Here is a 14503-nt window from a genome sequence, read left to right on the forward strand (position 1 = left end):
GCGCTGCATGGCGCACGTGTCTTGCCTAAAAGCCATATTTCGGAGGTGACAACTACCGAGTGATAGGTGGTGTGTGTTCGCGTTAAGTACCACTATCATCATCAATCATCATAGTTGTTACAGTGGTAGCGCCGGCGGTGACCCCTGGCGGAAGGCAAGCCTTGGTGGCGGGCGAGAGTTGAGCGAGGCTCTCCTGCGCGTGGCGGTTGCCACGAACGGTTGTCTCTAGCGTGGGTCCCCGGTGCTCGGCACAACGGGCTTCGCGCCAAGGGCCCTCGTGGTAAGTCAAGCAGTGGCGCCGCCATCTTGGGTGTGTTATTGTGTTGGTCATGTCATTGTATGTTTGTCGTGTTATTGTGTTAGTCATGGAGTGTATGGTCATATTGTGTACGGATGACCTAGGTTGCTGATAACGGTTGATGTGTAGAGAGGAAGAAGAGAATGTGCCGCAGTGGGTCACGCTTTTAGCGAGAGGAGCCAAGCGCGAGCGTTTGCCCCAAGTGCTGCGATTCCTGGGTCCGTTGCTGCCGCCCGCTTTCCGCATCAGTAGACCTGATGTGCAAGTACTACTTGCGCCAACAAACCCCGTTTCAGAGTGGTGGAGGTGCGGGGTAATTCAACCTGGAACTCCACAATAGGAAACTACCTGCCATCCCAGAAATGGCTGAAGAAAACCTCCAGCAAGGTACGACCCAGCCTCCGATGGTCATCGTGCCCACTGCGCTACGTGTGTGCGATCCACCTTTTTTCGACGGTACCGATGAGCAAGACGTAGAAGATTGGCTGTCGACATTTGAAAAGGTAGGCGCAAGCAACAAGTGGGACGACCCTTCGAAGCTTCAATATGTACCCTTCTACCTGAAAGAGGTGGCGAGTCTCTGGTTTAACAACCACCACTCGGAATTCGCCACTTGGGGTGCCTTTAAGCTACGCATTACCGATGTGTTCGGTAGCCCCGAGGTACGCAAGCTCCGCGCCAAACAACACCTACGGGGACGCGCACAGCTTCAGGGGGAAGGCTACACAAGCTACATCGAGGATGTGCTCGACTTGTGCAAGCGCCTTGACCCTTCAATGATCGAGGCAGACAAGATCAAACACATCTTGAAGGGGATAGACGACGACGCCTTCCAGATGCTGCTGGCCAAGGGCCCCCGTACCGTGTCTGAACTCGCGACTCTTTGCCAGAGCTTCGAGGAATTGCGCAAGCAACGGGTCATGACACGGCGGCCAGCGACTACCGACGAAACTCTCGCGGCATTGACCCTAGGTGGAGACAACAACACAATCATGTCGGAAATCAAACGATATGTGCGCGAGGAGGTGGCCCGACAACTTTCGTGTCTGTCGTATCAACCGGCAACGAAACCCTCTTCTGAGCGTCTCGCGCCCGCCATCAGACAGGCAATACAGGCGCAGGTCTCTGAGGCACTGCCGTCCGTCTCTCAGACAACACCTGTCATCGCGCCATTGACTTTGCTGTTGCTGCTACTCCACCACGACCTCCACTTCGGCCGACTCCCCAGCCTGTACGAGTACCAACGACGCCACTTCCAGCAACACAACAGCGCTATAACGGAAACCCTTGGCGGACAGTTGACAATCGTCCGATCTGTTATGCATGCTGATATCCAGGTCACGTGGTGCGCTTCTGTCGCCGGCGCTTTGCAACGGGCCCGGCTGCAGCTCCGAGGTACTCTGATGACTCTTTCACGGCCCCGTACAACGTGCAACGAGAAGTGCCCCGTCAATGGGTCCGACAATCAGTGCAACGCGACCAGTCCCCATCCGACCTAGACCACCACCCTGCTGCCGACTACCGACCATTCGGTCCCCGTCACTCATCCTCACCACGCCGCTACCGTTCTCCGTCCCCGCTACGTCGCCGACCGAAGCCCGTAGAGATGTAAAACTGACTGTGCCAGCTCCGGAGGCACGAGCTGCGAAATCGTCGCATTGTAGAAGTCCTCGCCCTTCCCCCACAAACGTTCTAGAACTGTTTGTTGAAGGTCTACGAACTCTTGCGCTTGTTGACACGGGTGCCGCCGTATCTGTGATGAGTCAAAAATTCTGCCGCGAAAAGTAACGACACCGCCTTCCGACGTAGTGCTGAATACCGCGAGCACGCAACCTATTCGACCAGTCGGAGCATGTACGGCGAGAGTAATCATTCAGGACGTCTTGCACCACATCGAGTTTCTCGTGTTGGCCACTTGTTCCCACGACGTGATACTTGGATGGTATTTTTTGTCACGCCACAATGCCGTAATTGACTGCGCTCGCGCGCAGGTGGAATTTTCTGTTTTCTGATGCGCCATCTACCGACAATGAGCTCACTCACCTTGGCAAGCTTCTTGTTGCTTCCGACATAGCTGTTCCCCCTCTTAGTGCCATCGTTGTCCCCGTCAATCGCACTGAATTGTCCGGCTCTACCGTTGTGTTCTCCCCATCTGACGTTTTCAGTCGCCGCCACGGTACGTCTCTGCCATACGCCGTTCTGCCACCTCACCAAGATACTTCTGGAATTGTCGTTTGCAATCCTAGCTCATGCCCTCTCACCTTAAGAACTCATGAAACACTGGGCTATGTTCTTCCTGTTGATGACAACGTTATTGTGCCTATTGAGTCCCGTGACATTGGCCAGCAACTACAACTGAACGCTGTTACTCCTCCTTTTACGCGGGATGACTACTCCTCGGATATCTTTGATTGTTCCATCGACAGCAAGCTTCCTCTGGATCAACGGAACCAGCTGATAACCCTTCTGCATGAATTCCGTGATTCATTTGACCTTCCTCGAAAGGCACCGAGTCAAACTAACACCGTTGCTCACACAATCTACACTGGAACGCACCCTCCTTTGCGGCAACGCCCCTACCGCGTATCACCCAAGGAACGAAGTGTAATTGCAGAGCACGTGGACGATATGCTTCAGCGCGGTGTCATCAAGCCATCTTCTAGCCCCTGGTCTTCACCTGTTGTGCTAGTGAAGAAAAAAGACGGTTCGATTAGATTTTGTGTCGACTACCGGCGACTGAACAAAATTACACAGAGAGATGTGTATCCTCTTCCCCGCATCGATGACGCAATCGATTGCCTACAAGGTGCCGAATTCTTTTCTTCGCTGGACTTACGTTCAGGTTACTGGCAGGTTCCGATGGCAGAGTGTGACCGTCCCAAAACAGCGTTCGTTACGCCGGATGGCCTATACGAATTCACGGTTATGCCTTTCGGTCTGTGCAATGCACCTGCAACGTTTGAACGAATGATGGACAGCATTTTACGCGGCCTTAAATGGCTATTCTATTCTAACATCTAAGCTATTCATCTAACATCTGAGCTATTCTAACATCGAAAGCGCGGTTTGCACTAAACGCAGTGTAACGGGGGTGATAACAAAACTTGAGGAAAATAATGTGGCAATATGGTCGTTCATCAATGAATGAATTCATCAAATGATCTGGGTTGCCCTCAGTTAGCAATAGGGGTATAATTCACTGGCTGAAGTTATTTACCAAATAGTTAAAGGGCATTATAACATACACTCTTCTCCCATTATCAATCAATCCCAGGGTTACGAAACCAGGCAAAGACATTCTTTCACGATAACCTCTTTACTTCCACGTAATAACTGCTTTAAATATTCTTTTTTCCCTAGAACTATTGTTGATTGGAATAACCTCCCCGACAATATTTTACCACAAGCCTCGCTTTCTTTGTATGAAAAATATTTGCAGTAGCTCGTTAGCACCGTTGAATATACTTTTTAAATTATTTATTCCATGTTATTACATATCTTGTTCCACTTGATGAATTTTCTCCTTGAAACTATATTCTTTTTTGTGTTTATTCAGCTTGTTCTTGAACTCTTGCATTTGACAGTTAGTATTTGCTGTTAAATTCCATTGTGTTCTTGTTCATTTTCCTAGCCTTATTGTTTTATCTGTATGCATTGTAGTTTTCACTTCATGTATTTTCTTTGAAAACTGATTTGCCTTTCTTTACTATCATGTGTCAATGTATCATACCTGCTATAGTCTCGGCTTGAGAGTGCATTGTCAATAAATAAATAAATAAATATATTTAGTGGGAAAAACACACGCAAGAGTGAAGATCATTGTGAAAGATAGATGTAGAGTTCAGTATGTAACAGGGACTGGAGAAAGGAAATACAGCACATACACACACTAGCAATTAGAAACCTATTGAAGAGGCAACACATATACGACTTACAAAAATTGTAACATGGTACAAGTTCTCTCGCCTAAAAAACTGAAAAAAAAAAATTTCACCATTCCACAAAAAATCAAGGTGTATGCACCCAAGCAAGAAAATTGATTTTTCGTGGGACAGTGAAAGCTTTTCAAGTTTTTTCATTTTTTTTTAGGCAAGAGTGCCCGTACCATATGACAATTTTTGTAAGCTATATTTGTGTTGCCTCTTTATTAAACTTCCAGTTGCGAGTGTGTGCCTGTGTTGTTCTCTTCTCTAGTCCCGGTTACTTACTGTGCACCACCTCAGGGTGTCTGCCAATTTGCTTTTTCAAAATTCCGTGACCTTTCTAGGTTTTCCGTGATGATTTAAAGCAAATTCCATGGCTGTTATGTTGGCTTAAGAAACCCTGTACACTGAAAACAGACCCAGGAATGGTAAAAAATATCAGGCAATCTTATAGAATAAGTAAATAAATGTACCAAACGTGCTCAAAATGTTCTGAGCGCATGCAGTAAATATGAAAAAATATGGATATCTGGAAAAAACGATACCTCCAAGCCAGAAAGGCAGCAAGTTGGCTGTTTGAGAGAATGTAATCACATGATTTGAATTAACTGCAGCTGAAAGTTCAAAGGAGGAAAGTCCAAAGCTGCTTGGAAATGTAGAAGTGGCACCTGGGAAACGATTTTAACTCCTTCGAAGTAGTACGTGAAAATGCGTAAACCTGACGTTTCGGAACTAACTTGGTTCCTCCTTCAAGGAGGACTCGCGCTACAATGCAGCGGCGTTTTCAAGGCACTTGCGGGGCTATTAATGACCTTCCTCCCTTTTCCCGTTTTGCTGCAGAGCCTAGTTCGTATGCACACACCGGAGGAAGGGTTCCAAGAGAACGGTTTATGTTTTTGGTCGTTCACTGTGTAAGCCTTAACTTGAGTAGTAACTTTCTTCTCCAGTTAGTCTCACTTTCAAAAATGGTCATTGCGTCGAAATTTACCGGTAGTCAAACGTCTCAGAATGCTTGGCGACGGCGCTGTGCTCTTTGTAGAGCTTCTGGATGCCTTTGGCGTGTTATTTTAGCATTGTTTGAGGACACCAACAACCGTGTTTCGGTTTAGTTTCGAAGAGAACGAAGCTTTTTGACCTTTTGTGACTCGATTTGAAATGGTAAGCCTAAAAAGATAAGGTGGTGAAGTGCAACGACTGAACGTTTCCTGATTTTTGTTTCGTTAGAAAACAGCTCCAAGTCATGTGAACACAGAGCCAGAAGTACGAAGATTGGACAAATCTGTGTACTGCCCATCATTCCCATGCCCACTAAAGCGCCGTGCATTGCAGCTCCCATACACACTAGCACCAGATTTCCCTTTAGTGTATATTTAGGAAACATTATGGGTGAGATTAAAACTGTCAGTTTGACTAGTTGAGTTGGATTTGTAGCAGCTTGATGCTAACAAAAAAAAAAAGAGCAACACATGGGCCTGCACTAAAGTTACACTGTGTTTATTCTAGAGGCACCTAGTGTAACTAAATTTAAAAGTCTACATCGATCAGTAGAGTTTACTAATGTAGCTGTATTGCTTTTGCATGGCACAGGATGAAGGCGAAGACTGAGAAGAGCTTTGACACACCCACATGTTCTGTGTGTGAGAGTCAAGCCTCTTCTTCATATTCGTCTTGTACGCTCTCACTCTGTGGGCGGTAGACAAACGGTCGAAACCGAAACTAGATATAGGTGTGGACGGTGGCCCCCAGTCAGTAGTCAGGTATACATACTATTATTTAAAACTATGGTTAGCCTAATAACGTAAAATAGTGGATGAAAAGGTAACGAGCGAATCGATTCTAGTTCTAAAAAGCGGCAAAAGACACGAAACTTCGTACGAAAGCAATGACATGTTTGTATCACTCACCACAAAGTGTCAGCTTCAATTGCGAGACCCTGACGACTCTCCGCACCACACTCATACACAACGATAAGTCCACGCAATACATTCAGCTCATAAGAGCTTCTAGGTATTGCCCTACGTTTCGGCAACACAACTAGTGCTGGTGGGCGCCTGTGCGTTAGAATAAATATTTAAAATTTGCCTGTTTGCTTAGACAGTGTACAATTACATTAGGTGCTGAATGTGACGTAGCGTAGGACTTTTATTCAAATATCAATACAAAAAATATATTATGTCTGCTTAGCGTAATACGGTATCGTTAAAGAGGTGCACGGCAAAAAGTTAGAAACAGTGCGTGTGTGAAAGAATCATTGCAACCTTTAAGTGTCTGAAAACTTGTGTAGTAAAAAGGTCACAAAAGATAGTAAGTTCCCAAGAAAGTTAGTAACAGCTCCTGTTACTAAATCTATGCCTGTAGTTACAAGCTTTTTTTTTTAGAGTGCACACTTAGGGTACAGTGGTTCGGCCAAGAACAGACAGCATAGAGCGTTAAAGGCAGTGCCTGTCTATCCTTTGGCAGTTAAAAATTTTCGCGTTTAATTTTCATGCACTCCAACCGCCCATGACGTACCGTATTTTTGCGTGTATAACTCACCCCTGCATATAATCCGCACCGCCACTTTCAGCTCTCTGAGAACGAAAAAAAAAAAATCTTCGCGTATTGCCCGCACATTTCATATACAGCAAAGGCTGTACAAAAGCTACTGCTCAAGCAACGTAGCACATATGTAGACAGAAAAAGCTTTGTTTAGCAAGCAGAATATGCTGTCTGCAAGGCCTGTCACAATTCACTCAGTGTCGCTGCTCTCGCTAGAGCTATCACTTGAGCCACAGTCCTCACTATTATGCACAAGGTCATCTTCAATTCTACCCATGTTTTTTGTGATGCAGCATTTCTTGAAACTTTTTCGCACCATCTCACCTGGAATGGCCTTCCATGCCTCGACAATCCACTTGCAGAATAGGGCAATATCAGGCCTTCGGACTCGTCCTGTCGGCCTCAAGTCGTAGAGGCCTTCGGCCATCCACTCGGCGTAATAGCGCTTGACATGCGCTTTGAAGGGCTTGTTAAGCGACACATCTAGAGGCTGCAACATTGACGTCATTCCACCGGGTATAACAACTAAGTCGGTGCCGTTGTGTGAAGGGCGGTCCTTCACTTCCTCAGTTGCGTGGCCGCGGAACGAGTCAAGAACGAGCATGGACTTCTTTGCGAGCATCGCACAGGGCCTCTTCTCCCATACAGTCTTGATCCAGTCCACGAACAAGTCACTGTTCATCCACGCACTCTTATGTGCGCGCACCACCACACCAGCAGGCAAATGAATCTTTGGTAGAGTTTTCCTTTTCAAGATGACGTACGGTCGCAGTTGTGTGCCGTCGGCGAGGGTACAAAGCAAGACTGTGATGTGCAGTTTCGTGTTCCCGCCGGTCAGCACGCTCACCGAACTGCTGCTCGTGTTCTCAATCGTTGTGTCCAACGGCATTTCAAAATAAACAGGAGTTTCATCCGCATTGCCGATTTGCGAGAAGATGTAATTGTGCTGCTTTCGCAAGCCAATTACGTATCTCTGGTACTTGGGCAGCTTCTCCTCTTAAGAAGCCGGCAAGCGTTGACATATTGTAGTCCGCCGTCTGATTGAGAGCCCTTGCCGCTTCATAAAGCGGTGCAGCCATCCGCGGCTCGCACGGAACTCGTGAGGTAGGCCTAGCTCCCTCGAAAGTCGCTGCGCTTCCACTTGGGCCATCTCGGTCAATACAGCGTGACCCCTGCTTCTCACATCTTTGATGAACTTTACTAGCTCTGCCTCCAGCTCAGGGTATTCACCGGTCTTGGGGCCATGAAATGACCTACGGTTGCGGTGTGCGGCTTGTAGGCACTCTTTCTTCTTTCTTCACAGTCGCACGCAGGACTCATCCACATCTTGCCGTCTTCCCGCTTCGCGATTGCCGAATTCCTCGGCAACGATGATGATCTTAAGCTTTTGCTGTGCCGTGAAGGACTGCCGCCGTACCCTACTCATGGTGACAGAATAGATCGACTTAGGCTTCCACGACTTACCCTGGAAACAACAGAACCGAAATGCATGCCTGCTACCGTGTCAAAAAGTAGTACATAAGTTTACTTATAATATCTCTATAGGCACTATAATATCTTATTTGCCTTGCTGAAATAAATACTGCTTTATTTATTATGGAACTCAAAGGGTTGCGGGAAGTCGTAGGTAAGATACAGGTATCGTTCCCTTAGCAAAAATGCCTTCCTTTTCGTTCTATTTGTTAGACAGCACCACTTTTTCGGTAAGCCCTTTCCAAAAGTAAACTTGGCGTCCGTGACGTAGGGACATATGGAGGGTCACTGAGCGGCCGCGAATGTCCGAAAAATATACTTGTGGTGCGACAGTGAGATTTTACACTGAACAATCGAATTGTCTCTCCCCAAATGTTTTTCTAAACGCTTCAACGATGCTAGCCAGTGAAACCAAAATCGGCCGCAAGCTACCGTGCTACTTGCGGAGCAACACGAATTTGCGGAAATTGCCTCCGTAGCCTTCGCTACACTCTTAAGGGGCTTCACAGCACAAGCATTGCTGTAAAGCAGCACTATAAGAAAAACCCCACATATTATCCACACCTCCACTTTGCCACTGAAACTTTTGGGTTTTCGGTGCGGGTTATACGCGCGAAAATACGGTATACGCTTAAAGTAACAATCACATAAAAGTAGCCGACTCGTTCGCAAAACAGGTGCGCGCAACTTGTCAGTTGACAGGAAGCGCCAAAGTTGCAGTGCTACCCCTCAAAATCAGCAAAACTCCGACATTGCAAACACTTTGAAACTAACAATGTCAAATTTAAACGAGACAGGAAGAAGTTAGGAGAAAATAAACACGTAAAAAAAGGGTCATCCAAGGCACTAAGCTGGCCTAAGCTCGCAAGGTCAGAAGTTCGAAACCGCGTGGGGTGGATTTGTCTTGTATACAGCTAAAAAAAAAGAAGACCAGGCGAGCTACGAGTCAGATGAAGTTGAGAACTGATAGGCAGTTAGGTGGTGTTCTACAGTGCTAAGAAAGTGCAACTAAACCCCCTACTTAGAGATAGCGCCACAGCTTAGCAAGTAGTGACAAAATTCGGTTTGAATGCAGATGCCGGACCATTCCCAATTCTACATTTACTTAAAACATGTGATAAAAAAATCGTTAAAAAAAAAAAAAACAAGAGGTCTGGGGTGCGGCCTCCTGCCATTAATGCATTTGCTCACCAGAGCAGGATTGGCCACCCTGGTGCAGTACTTGACCACAACCTCCCATGACTACAGCAATTAACCCTTGGCCCTCAGTCCCAAGCGGTTGTGAAGCAACTGTCCTAGACGGTGGTCGTACCTGCGATGCAGCGGAGGGTGCTAAGAATCTCTGAGTACAGACAGGCTGCCATTAAAATCTGAACTTGGCTACCTTCAAAGCTGTAACGCTATTTACTGAGGTTAGTCTAGCTGTCCTATTCAAAGAATTAGAGGATCTTCAATGGGATATAATAGGGCTCAGCAAAGTTAAAAGGAAACGCGAGGCTTATACAGTGTTGAAGAACGAACACGTCCTAAGTTTCCGTGGATTAGTAGACAGAAAGGAACTAGGGGTGGGGTTTTTTATACACAAGAATATCGCTGGCAACATAGACGAATACTATAGCATCAGTGAGAGGGTAGCAAGTATAATTAAGCTTAACAATAGGTACAAGATGAAGGTGGTACAGGCCTACGCATGTACATCGAGCCATGATGATCATTTGGTTGAATGCTTCAATGAAGACATAAGAGTGAGCCATTAATAAAGTAAAGGCACAGTAAGTATAGGCACAGGTGACTTTAATGCCAGAGTAGGCAAAAAACCGACCGGAGACTATGCAGTGGGGGAATATAACCTCGGCTTTCGCAATGTCAGAGGGGAGTTATTAGTAGAGTTTGCAGAATGTAATAACTTACAGATCTTGAACACCTTCTTCAGAAAACGAGCTAACCGTAAGTAGATGTGGCGAAGTCCTAATGGACAAAATAAAGATGAAATAGACTTGATTCTGTGTGCACAGCAAGGCATTGACAACATATCCACGGAGTGGGAGACGCGACGTGGCGTCTGTGTTGTTCATACGACCTTCGAGCGGCTCCTGCTTCCTACAATGATCTTCAAGTGAATTTTTCGAGTGTGCGTTCAGCTTTGTTTGTGTCGCATCAGTAAAAGTGCCAGGACTATTTTGATGCCAAAACCTGCTGCGTGAGCGGACTATTTAAATGTTTTGGAATGTTTTTTCTCCCAAACCGGCCGCTGCTTGGGCTAAGCCTAACGAAGTAAGCCCACGCCGGTGTGACACCAGCCGCGTCGCTGTTCCCGGGTGCCCTTTTCGCTCTTCTCAGGGCTTATTTTCAGAAAAATGGAATATCAGGTGGTGGGGGAGGACATAACCCCCGAAAAGGTGACAGAAGACTGCGGTTGGCAGTCTGCAGGCGCCAGAAGAGCTGGCACGTGCTCGGCAGGCGCTAATCCTAATGGTGCTACTTTCAACAAGACGAAGTCGACAACGGCCAAGGCCCCGCGAGGCTGCAACAGTGGCAATAACATCAAGGCTAGGATCATCCGCGCTGGCCGGATGCCCCAACTCCCCAGGGAGGATACCAAGATCGTGATTCAGCCTTGCGGGGGCCTCAATATTGTCAAGACCGGCTGCACCGTGGTGGCTGATGCAATCCTGGCGGCCACAAGCATCTGCGCCGAAGATTTGCAGGGCGGCACGCTATGCCCCAATGTGCAGCAGAATATTACGATTGTCAGCACACTTAGAAGCGAAAATGCCAACCACTACGTATAAGTTCGGGAGATCGTCGTGATGGGCCGAACATACGAGGTCAGTGCCTACGAGGTCGCCCCTTATTCCACGTGCATGGGCGTGATCCTAGGTATTCCAGTCGTCGACGGCCCGAATGGTATTGACAACAAGATCATAAATGAAAGAAATCCGCTTGCCCAGGCAGCCAAGCGCATAGGCAGCACCGATACGGTAATCGTCGCCTTTGACGGTCATAGAGTCCCAAATTTTGTACGCTACGGCCCCACCCTTATGCAATGTTCGCTTTATCGCAAGAAAATAGCCATTTGCTACGCTTGTGGTCGGTTCGATCACCGTCCTGATGTGTGTCCCAGCCCAGGCGACGTCGTATGTCAGGGCTGCGGGGCTTCAAATCCTGACGCACGACACAAGTGTACCCCCAAGTGCAGGCTGTGCGGAGGGCAACACCTCACGGTTGACAAGGACTGTAGGCAAAGATTCCAGATCCCGTATGTCGTGCGATGAAGGTACTGGGAAAAGTCTCGCACCACCGATCAAGGTCAAGCCACGGCCCCCACCATCACCCCCCACGGATGGGCAGGACTTCCAGCAGTCACGCAGTTCCGGGGGCCGTTCCAGCCAATGTTCTCGGTCCCATTCCAGGGGCCGTTCCCGGTCCAGGAGCCGCTCCCGGTCCCGAGGAGGAGCGCGGCGCTACAAGTCTGGGAGCCGCTCCAGGTCTCGATCCAGCTATACCGGGCGTCAACAGCAGCCTAGCGGGGTGTCAGTGAGCAGCAAGAAGTCGGGTTCTATAACCTGGGCCGACACGGTCCGAGGAGGGCCAGCTGAGGTACTGTCGGGGTCACTCCCAGAGCACGCGAAGAGCGCGCGCGAGATTTCCCAGCTGAAACGCGAGAACACTGCAATAAGGGAAACCATAAACAGGCTTATGTCCGAAATTGCCGAGATAAAGAACGCGAGAAACCAACGACCACAATCCGCCGCTGCCTGCATTGCCGATACAATGCCCCTACCCATTGAGGTGCACAGCACTGAAGCCGGCGACAGTAGCAGTGAGGGTCAAAAAGCTCTCAAGAAGAGGGCCATCGCCTATGAATAGAAAGGTGTAGCGATTCGAGTCAGGTCTGAACTTTAAGACACGCTATTCGCGCTCAGTGAAAGCATCAATAAGCTCGAGGAGAATTTCTCCCAACTGCAGATCCCCCTGGCCGCGCAAAATGACCGAGTATCCACGATAGAGTCCTTCCTCGAAAGCGTAGTGAAAGCCGCTCTGACCTCACCCGCCATCATGCAACCCCAGCCCGGCGCTACGGGCCCCATCGTCCACGCTATTTTTAGCCGATCTGAGGGCAGCACCAACCCACAAAAGCGCCAAGATGGCCAAGCCAAGTGAGACGTTTCTCATTTGGCAATGCAACTGCAGGGGCTTTCCGAGTAAAAAGGCGTCCTTGCAGCAGTACATTCGATGCTCTAGTGTAAAACCCCTCGTCGTTCTGCCTCAGAAAAAATTAACCCCAAACGTCACACTGACTGGTTACCAGCCCATTTCGCGTTATTCTGATGGCCGGGGCGTCTACACCTTGGTCAGTAACGAGCTCGCACAAATCTCACAACCTCTAAATGGCCACCAGCGACGCCGAATATGTCATGACCGAGATTCTGCCGCGCAGCTCGGACCAAAGCAGCATATTTTTTCTCAACGTGTACAGTAGCCCTAAGAACCGACAACAGCGCTTCAGGGCCCTCATAAAGAAGGCCGTCAACCTGGTGGGTCCCAACCCCCTGGTTGTGGCTGGCGATTTTAATGCTCCGCATCACACTTGGGACTACCTGTACAATACCAGCAAGGGTGCGGTACTGTGGCAGAACGCGACTGACATGGACCTGGCTCTAAACACTGACAAGGCCTTTCACGCTCGGTTGGGCACCTCATCCTGCAGAGACTCGACTCCCGACTTGACCTTCATCAAGAATCTCCCCGATGTACAGTAAGCCAACTCGAACATTGACTTAGGTAGCGACCATTACGTCCTTGTGACGCAGTTATTAGTGGTCCGAAAGAGGGCACGGGAGTTTTCTTGGACAAACTGGGACCAGTTTCGCAAAGTCTGCAACGACCGACCCCTACCTGCAACCAGGCCTAGCCTTGAGCAGTGGATTAGCCAGCTCAGAGAAGACGTCAGAAGTACCACGAAGAATATTAGTACTGACCTTCCAATTGAAAAAATGGACATCCGCCTTGCCCACCTGCTGAAGGCCAAGCAGTCACTTCTCGCCCGCTGGAAAGGCCAGCGCGTCAATCGCAGGTTGCGCAAGAAAATCTCCGACCAGAACAAGACCATCGAGGAGCACTGCCCCGTCCTCTCCAAGCAGCAGTGGGACGAGGTGTGCAACTTGGTAGACAGCCAGATGCGTAATGGCAAGACATGAAACCTGCTCAAGCACCTGCTCAGCGAGACTAACACCAAAACTAACCAGCAGAACGTACTAGCGCGAGCCATGCACGAAGCCAAGCAGTCCTCTTCAGAAGAGGAGGTTTTGAAGCAGCTGGTGCAAAAGTACCTCCTTGTCGACTTGAACTCAGCAACAATGTACCCCGAGTACTCGGGACCGACCAACACTGAACTGGACGCCGAGATATGCCACGAAGAGGTTCGGCAGGCGCTCCACGGGCTCAATGGAAGGTCTGCCGCGGGCCCCGACGGCATAACTAATAAGACCCTGCGCAACCTGGACGACCGGTCAATCGACTACCTCACCGAAGTCATCAACGAGGCATGGAAGAGCGGCGAGATTCCCAACCCGTGGAAGGTAGCACGTGCCGTGCTCATTCCCAAGTCAGGGAGGCCACCCAACTTGGACGACATGCACCTCATTTCGCTCACATTCTGCGTGAGAAAGGTAGCCGAGCATGTGATACTCAATAGGTTGACTCAGTACCTGGAAGACAATGACTCGGTACCTGGAAGACACCATGATTGGTTTTCGGGCCAAGCTTTCGACACAAGACGCTATGAAGCTGCTAAAGCACCAAGCCATCGACTGCAACACTCGAGACATGCGGGCTATTCTCGGCCTCGACTTAGAGAAAGCCTTCGACAATGTTACCCTTTCGTGTTGCGGTCGATTGCTGAGCTTGGCCTTGGAGTCAGATTCTACGAATATACAAAATCGTTCTTGACCCGTAGGAGAGCCACCCTCATAGTGGGAGACCTTGTCTCCGCAGAGATCGAGCTGGGCTCGCGCGGCCCGCCACAAGGGTCAGTGATATCGCCCACCCTGTTCAACCTTGTCATGGTCGGGTTGTCCAAGAGGCTCTCATGTATCGAAGGCATTAACCACATAATTTACGTGGACGATATTACCATTTGGTGCACAGGTGGCAGCGACGGGCAAGTCGAGCGCTCCCTGCAGGAGGCCATAGACACCACGGAAGATTACCTCCGTCCCACAGGCCTGAGGTGTTCCCCAAACAAGTCCGAGCTCCTCCTCTACCAACC

The 14503-nt window shown here is 48.9% G+C and overlaps 1 protein-coding gene across 12 annotated transcripts in view; it reads right to left on the minus strand.

The window, feature by feature from the left end:
• Wnk (Wnk kinase) overlaps window positions 1-14503 on the minus strand; it is a 407304-nt gene that overhangs the window by 38035 nt on the left and 354766 nt on the right. For 2 of the 12 annotated variants that reach the window (XR_012885945.1, XR_012885943.1), the window contains one exon: window positions 9424-9544. The exons of the other annotated variants lie outside the window; for them this stretch is intronic. The gene's annotated coding sequence lies outside the window, so the exon portion shown is untranslated. The remainder of the gene's footprint in view (window positions 1-9423; window positions 9545-14503) is intronic. 12 annotated transcript variants of the gene reach the window in all.

The sequence above is a fragment of the Rhipicephalus microplus genome, chromosome 9, assembly GCF_043290135.1.
Source record: "Rhipicephalus microplus isolate Deutch F79 chromosome 9, USDA_Rmic, whole genome shotgun sequence".
In the NCBI taxonomy this organism is placed as follows: domain Eukaryota; kingdom Metazoa; phylum Arthropoda; class Arachnida; order Ixodida; family Ixodidae; genus Rhipicephalus; species Rhipicephalus microplus.